Source organism: Nesoenas mayeri (genome assembly GCF_963082525.1).
Source record: "Nesoenas mayeri genome assembly, chromosome: 3".
Lineage (NCBI taxonomy): Eukaryota > Metazoa > Chordata > Aves > Columbiformes > Columbidae > Nesoenas > Nesoenas mayeri.
The window spans coordinates 45,843,121-45,850,864 of record NC_137544.1 but is presented as its reverse complement, the minus strand read 5'-3'; positions in this window follow the sequence as shown (position 1 = coordinate 45,850,864).

The following is a 7,744-nucleotide window of genomic DNA, read 5'->3' as shown; positions in this document are numbered from 1 at the left end:
TCTGTATCTCAGTGCTTTTCAATGGGAGATTTTGAAATTGTGTTTCCAAAGCTGTGTTGCTATTACCTACCATCATTATTTTGAGAGTCTCGTGTGAAATAGTACATGTGCTCTTCTGCACTTTTTGGTAGATACTTGCTTCTAATTCTGGCATTTCCCAACTTGACTGCTTGTCTCTGCAGTTGTTATAATGACTTCAGTTTTTCTTGGCCAAATATTTAAATTCAGCGTTGCCTTTCCAACCTTAACTTGTTCTTCTTTAAGTAACTGCGTTACACTGAAGTCTATGCTTTTCCTTAGCCTCATCCGTGGAGTGATTGAGCTGTTTGGGATTAACCTTTCCACACAGAAATACATGAGATACAAGTGACACTTGATGTAGGAGGTGCACTTTTGAGGTCTGAACTGGAATTAAGGTAAATCACAGTCTCATAATGGGAGACACTGGGAAACCTTTGTAAGAAGCACTTGTAGCAGTTCTGTCTGTGATGTGTGGAGACAAGTTAGATGGTAGCTGTCTTCTGCTTTGACAATTCTTGAAATTTGTTATGCAACAAATAGTATATATTAACTAAATAGAACAGAAAATACATACTATCCCATTTATTGAATTTCACAAAACTCCAGTATGTACAATAATAGAAGTTTGGCACAAACTCTCAAGCAGTCAGAGGTGTCAGAATCTGGTTTTGCTTTGTTTTCTTTCACTCTGTTTTAGTTCTAAAATTTATCCTGACAAAGCATCTTCAAATCAGCCTGCATCTGACATAACCCACTTATCGCCTCCTCAAAAGCTTCTGCAATATCAGAATATGCAGATAAATGACTGGAAGATTGACCTGCATTTTTCAGCGTTCTGCTTCTGTGAATTTAAATCCAGTGTTTAGTATTACATCAATATGTCTTGTGGTTTGGTCAGTTTTGCATTATTAAAAATGTCACACTGAGGTAAGACATTTACTAGTTTATGTCTGTAGATGTAAAATGTATTTTTGACACACAAGCTCATTGGCGTCTGTTGAAGTTGATGTAGTTTGTGATCTAAATCTGATTTTATTCTATGAAAGTCTTTATATGTGTGTACACATATGCAGGCACGTGGCAAGAAGAGCCAGAGGCCACGAATGCATGCAAAGAGCAAGTTTTGTTTTGGTTACCTCTCCACTGGGGGATCTCTGAAGTTGCACCTGAGCTCCCAGGCAGAGGTGACACAAGCGGGGACGCAGGCGCTGGTCAGTTCAGCCCTGCTGGAAGATCACCGGGCCTGCTGAGCTCTCCTGTATTGCAAGGCTTCAGGCAGGTGCAGCCTCCCACTCTTTCTTACAACGAAGCAGGAAATGATCTCTGAGGTCTTTTCCAACCCAGTCGATTCTGTGATTCTGTGATCTCAGACATAGTGATAAGGTGCCTAGAGCTTCTCACAGGCCTATGTTATCTAACACAGAGGTTCTACTCATCAGGCACACAAGGTCAGTAAAACAATTAGTGTGATGTATGTGCTTTTTCTAAGACAGGTGCAAGTCACTTGAGCGTATTTACATTTAACTAACCTCCTCGCCAATCTTGCGCTACATTCCCATACAATATGTAAAACATAGAAAGTCTTCCTGCAGCTGTTGTAACTTATGCACAAGTGTTAGTTGGAATAGCTTTCAAAGCCACTGGTCCTTATGTAATATTCCCAAACTTCTGCTGGTTTTCAAACTCCTTTAGAGAAGAAAACCAAGCCGGTGGGTTAGAGCTCATATAGTTTAGCAAAAAACAGAAAACCCAGAGTGGCTAAAGTAAGAATAGTGGTTTTCTTTCTTCTGCTTCCCTCATCAGCAGAATAATTTCTCATGTAGTGTTATAAATTCAAGCAATATTCAATATCCTGAGAGGTTGCATCTCATGACCAGAATTAGTCTTAAAAATCGGGGACGCTCTGCAGGAGCAGAGCTCTGCACACCAGTTGTGTATCACAGCTTCAGGACCAGAAACTTTTGTCTGCTGGGAACGAGACCCAAGTCATCTTTATGCCTGGAAAGCATCACACATGCTGAGGGTACAACAGCAACAACACTGCAAATCATGATAACTAAGTGTGATAGTCTACCAGAAGCAATGTATTTTATTACCTGAAAGTACATAACTGGAAATTTAAAAATTCCAAATGGATGGGTAAAATTAATAGCAAATAAGTTTACTTGCTAAATACAACCTGTGTTGTCTGTTTACCTATGCTCCTGTTGTTTCAAGTGGAGCTGTTACGGAGACAACAGAAGTTAAAAGACACTACAGCCTGCTTTTCTCTCTTGAGGCACCCCTCTCAATGGCTGTTGCAGAAGGCAAGTAAAACCTTCCCATAATAATTCAGATCTAAAGGAGAAGTGCTTGTGTGTGTGGGTTGCCATTTTTAGCTCATTTCAAGGTGTGACTAGTAAATCAAACATAAACCAACACATACTTTTAAATCATAACATCATGTTGTGTTGGTGATAACTGTTACTATGCAGCAGATGTGAATCATACTAGCAAATAGTTCTTTTTTACTAGCCGGAATGCCCCGAGAGGTCGGGGAGGAAAGGAAAGGATGGTGCTTCATCAAAATATTGGAGAATTGGTTGGTTGTTTTTTGGGTGGTGTTTTGTTTGTTTGGTTGTTGTTTGTTTTGTTTTCCTGTGATTTCAGTCCATTTGTATAGATACAGTAAAATACATACATTTTGTCAGGGAGACTGTACTTGAAGGTATTAATCAGCTGTATTGAGAATTGTCCTGCTTTCATTAGCAAAGTGCTGTTTGTCTTGCTCTTAAATCACGTGGAATGAACTTCACATGGAGCTGACCCAGCGTCTCTTCAGCTGTAACCCATAGGCACAGGAGCTTGTGTACTCCCACCCCAGGAGGTAAATCTGCTTTGAATAACTCATACAAATACTGGGGGGGTGGGAAATTAAAAAAAGAGGGCATTTAGAGAGGATTTGGAAAATCAGCTGTAGCACAGTGCTCAGGAAGTCAGTCATATAAAAAATGTTCCAGCTGTGGAGCCAGAGAACCTCTAGACCTTGATTAACATGAAGAAAGATGCTGGTCACTACCCACAGCATGTTTCTTCAGGCCAAAACCAGCCCTCAGGTTGTAGTCCATGGAACAGGCTGCCCAGGGAGGCTGTAGAGTCTCCTACTCTGGAGACATTCAAAATCCGCCTGGTCGCCTTCCTGTGTAACCTCATCTAGGTGTTCCTGCTCCAGCAGAGGGATTGGACTAGATGATCTTTTGAGGTCCCTTCCAATCCATAACATTCTGTGATTCTGTGATATTTGCAGTAAATACCAAGCTCAGAACAGGTCAAGTCAATGATCAAAACCATTTCAATAATACAAAAGTAGTTTAGATAACCCTGGTTCTAAAACGGTCGTTTTATAAACAAACCTAATTTATTTACATCTTTAAAAAAAGTCTCGAACTGTATGCAAAAATACTAAACACTTTATTTTTTCCTATATTATTTCCCTTTATGAAGTAAGTCCAACTTTCTCCTTATCGAAAATAGACTGCTTTATTTGATATAAGCTTCAGAAAGCAAAAAGATCTAACAAAAGAGATGTTTGAATAAAAAACATTAATAAAAATTTAAAAGGGTAGCAATGCTAATAGAGGGGCTCAGTTCTTCAGTAAATTTCCAGCATCTAGGTAGAGCCTCTTGCAAAGTTAAAGACTTGGAAAGTATCTTCACATGCGGAAAGCAGTAATTTCTTGAGCGACATTGTGCATCATAGACTGTTACAGATACCTTCACAAGTCATTTGGCTGGAGTTTCCGGAAGTAAAATTGTAGTGACACATTTTAACATTATTACCGGAATCACAGCAACAGTTACTTTAATTGTTGTTTCAGAGACGCACTCATAGGAAGTGCCTCGGAGTAAAATGTTTTTCTATCTCTCCTGCGATGTTGGTCACAGCTGCTTTGGATTAAAGGGGAATGGGTTCTCAGTACTTAAGGGATTAATAAGAGAAGGCAAACCATCTTAATTAATTAGCCCTGACATTTCAACTTCCTGAGAGCATGATGATGATAATATGAGAGTCATTAGAGAGTGCAGGGAGGCAATACGAAAGCAAAAGTTGCAGGATCTCTCAGTATTGATTGCAATACAGTCCCCGTGCATTTTTTTCAAAAAGAACATCTCTGCAGACTGGCTCAAAACCATTGCAAAAGTTGATGGGTTCTCGTTGGGCCATTTATCAGGAAAAATGGCTTTTCAGTTGATAAAGTTATTATGACTACAGGTAAAGTAAAGCATTTTCATTGTGCTTAAATATCAGGTGAATTTTATTTCACAAGAATGTTTGCTTAGCACTTAATGAACATAAGTTACAAATCTAAGTAGGTTACAGCCATGCTATGCCTGTGTGTTTGCTAAATATCTCTAGTAGCCTGAGAGCTTTCTTCTCCAGAAACCTCTTTAAGACCTGTAAGTCAGAGCTCAAGCAGAAATTAAGACTTTGCACATGGGTAGACATAAATTGTGTTACAATCTCCAGACACCTTTTGCAGCTATCAGATGCCTCAAATGAATACTGTCCAGCCACTGCAATTTACTGTGCTTCAATTTCTCCCTAACTTTCTCTTGGGACGTTAATATCTGTTACAACCGCATCCTCATTTCCTGTGTAAAGTGCTTTTGGGATAACAATTCCCCGTCATCCTTTGTGGCAAAGAACAGATCAAAAGCAATGCCTCTTAACAGGCATCCACTTGTATGTTACTGCGTCAATACTGTTGTATTTATGGATACTCAAGGCTCTATTATGTGCCAGAAAACTAAGGAATTTAATAATATTGTAGACATTGTCCTCCAAAATACTGTGAAAAGAGAGGAATCTTCTACAGTTTTAAATGCTGAAGAAATCATGCTCTCTTCAATTTTAAAAAAAAAAAAAAAAAAAAAAAAGAAGAAAAGTCCCTGATTAAAACTCCCCAAATTTTATTGTCTGGTCAAGTCCATTGCCTGGTCCCTTGGGCAACCTCTCCACACAGGGGTACTCAGGAGAGCTGGCAGGCAGCACTGCTCTTTGGCTGGGTTACTGTCTTAAATTTAGAAAGGGCTTGTGGCACACTTGCTCCTGGCTAAATGGCATATGAAGGTGCCATTGTCCTTATTTCTAAGGGCTTTGGAATGAGTGTGGAGGCATGAGGCATGTGGTCACTTCCAGGGGAATGAAACAGAAACCTTTTATATTGCTCAGAGACGGGACTTTAAAGAGGTCTTTTTAAATGTCAGTTAAATGTTAAAATCACAGCATTATTGTTCTGTTGACATTTCCCCATCACACCTCCACCATCATTTTCCTCTCCTGGATCACACAACCATTGGCCTGTGCTGAAGCACTTCTGGAACTGAGCTGGGAGCAGGGCTGTGAGGAGCAGGGTTTTTGTCTCGATGTATGGATTGCACTAGGACCAGGGACAACAGGGAAATCCAGGTGGAGATGGCTGATTAATTTGGCTGGGTGTGAGGAAAGAAGAGCCAGCTGAGCAAGAAGGAGCAATCAACACATGGGTGTGGTAGAGGTGGTCTCTGACTTCTTGGAGTTGAGCTAGATCATCTCCTGGGCTTGGGAAAGCTCACTGAAGATGCATTTGTGGGGTGTCCTTGAACTGCTGCTGCTGTGGTGCACATCTGTGGTGGTTGTCACCTGTGGGCTGGGGAGAGGTAAGTGATCCTGAGCACAGGGCAAATATCTGCATAGTCCCTGCAGCTTATACCTCCACAGGGTTTGTCCTTCTTAGAAATAAAACCAGATTTAGTCCTGTGTTCCAGCTGGTGTTTCCTCTTTGAAAGTGCTAGGATGAATTGCAATGATGCAACTTTGTTTAAAAACAAAAAATACTTGGTGATGAGGATGGAAAATTTGAGTTGCTCTTCTGGAAACTCTATAGAGAAATGAAGCGCACACAAGCATTGCGAGGGTCTGGTTCCCTGTCTTTTTTTCTGCTTCCTTCCCTGTTTCCTTCTTTCAATCAAATCAAGCAGTAGGGACAGTTATTGAAGGAAATTTTATTATGCTCATCTGTAGATTTTTGTATGCTTGCTGCTAAACAGAAAAAAAAAACCTGGCATTGGTATCAGTTAGCGTTATATTTGGAGGAATAACTGCCTAATAAATTACTGCTTCATTTTACTTAGAGTTTATTGAATAGAAAATGTCTTTTATGTGCACAACATGAGTTGTAAAACACTTTACAGAATGTGAAAGTTTAAATACATATCCTTACTTAAGCATCAAAGGGGAAATCATATTACTTAAATATAATAGAAAAAAGTGGAGTTTGTTAAAAAGGGGGTGGGGAGGGGTTGCCTTTTTTTGTTGTGGTTGTTTTGTTTTCCTCAAAAACCCCTCTCCTGGTGTGTCTCAGTCATCCTTTAATTGCAATAAACCTCGTACTATGAGCTCTTCTTGAGGAGGGCAGGAGAAGTAAAAGACCAAGAAAATGTATTTTGGGCTGTGATGTATTTGGTGTGTGATTTCTGGAGGACTTCAGTTCTTCTCAACACTCTGCAGTGAATATCTGCTCCATCTACTGCCTTGCCCTAGAAGTCAGGAGTCTGAGCATTGCAGATGAAAAGCCAACAGACAGATAAAGACCCCTAAATAACCTTTTAAAGCAAATCTATAATAAAATGAGTGGGTTTTGTTTTAGTGGGCAGACAATCCTGGATTTCCTCACAGAACAGACAACAGCTTGAAAATGGAAGCAGCAAAGAGAACCGAATTGGTAACTCTGCTGCAGGTACCTTGTTAGGGAGAGGAAAGGTGGAGCTGGGAGGCAGCATGATGGCCAAACCTGTTCCCAAACTGCTTCTAGCCAGCACAAGTGTTTCTTCCAGCACAGCCCAATGGCATGACCATAGCTGAGCTCTGATCAACTGTTAGATGTTGTAAGAGAAATGAGTTGTGTGTGAGAGAACCCTGGAATTTGTGCTGTTTCACTCAGAGGAGAAATCTGAAAGTTACTCATCTTGGAAGACAAGAATGCAGACAAACAGCAGCCTCTGCTGGGAGAAACATTCCATGCTTTGTACAAATGCTGCCGCTATCAGTGGGGAAGCCAAAAAAAACAGCTCATTGGAAAGCCATTGATTTGGTAAAGACTGTGGAAGCACTTGCAAGCTTTAGGCTTGGTGATCAGCTGGATGAGCTTAGCATAGGTCTTATGGTGCACAAAGTAATGGAGGTAACATTTCTCAAGGCTGGGGTGAAGAAGAATAGTTATGATCATAAATTTTGAGGGGAAACTACTAAAATTTAACAGAATTGTTTTGATAATTGGTAAATCTGTTAGCTGCCTCCGCACAACTTCAACAGTTAGCAATTCCCATTAAAGAAGCACACAGCTACAACTGTATCACAGGCGACGGTAAAACTTACCTCTCCCATCTCTCTTCCTCATTCCTGTCTTCCTCTTAGAGATGCTTTCTCCACCTCTCTGAGTTAGATGCAGTAGAGTCTACTGAGGAAAGTCAAGGGAAAAAAGTCACTTGTGCAGTGAGAAACTTAATCATGTCATGGAAAGAACGATCATTAAGCTATTTGTGACTTGAAGCAGTTGATACGAGTTCCACACTTGTCCAGCATCGCATTTGTCATACTATAGAATTACTAAAAAATGCTGACTGCTGAAAGTAATGGAAATCCCCAATAGAGTCAATCTGAAAAAGGGATATGATGTATGTAAACAGCACAGGAAATATTTTA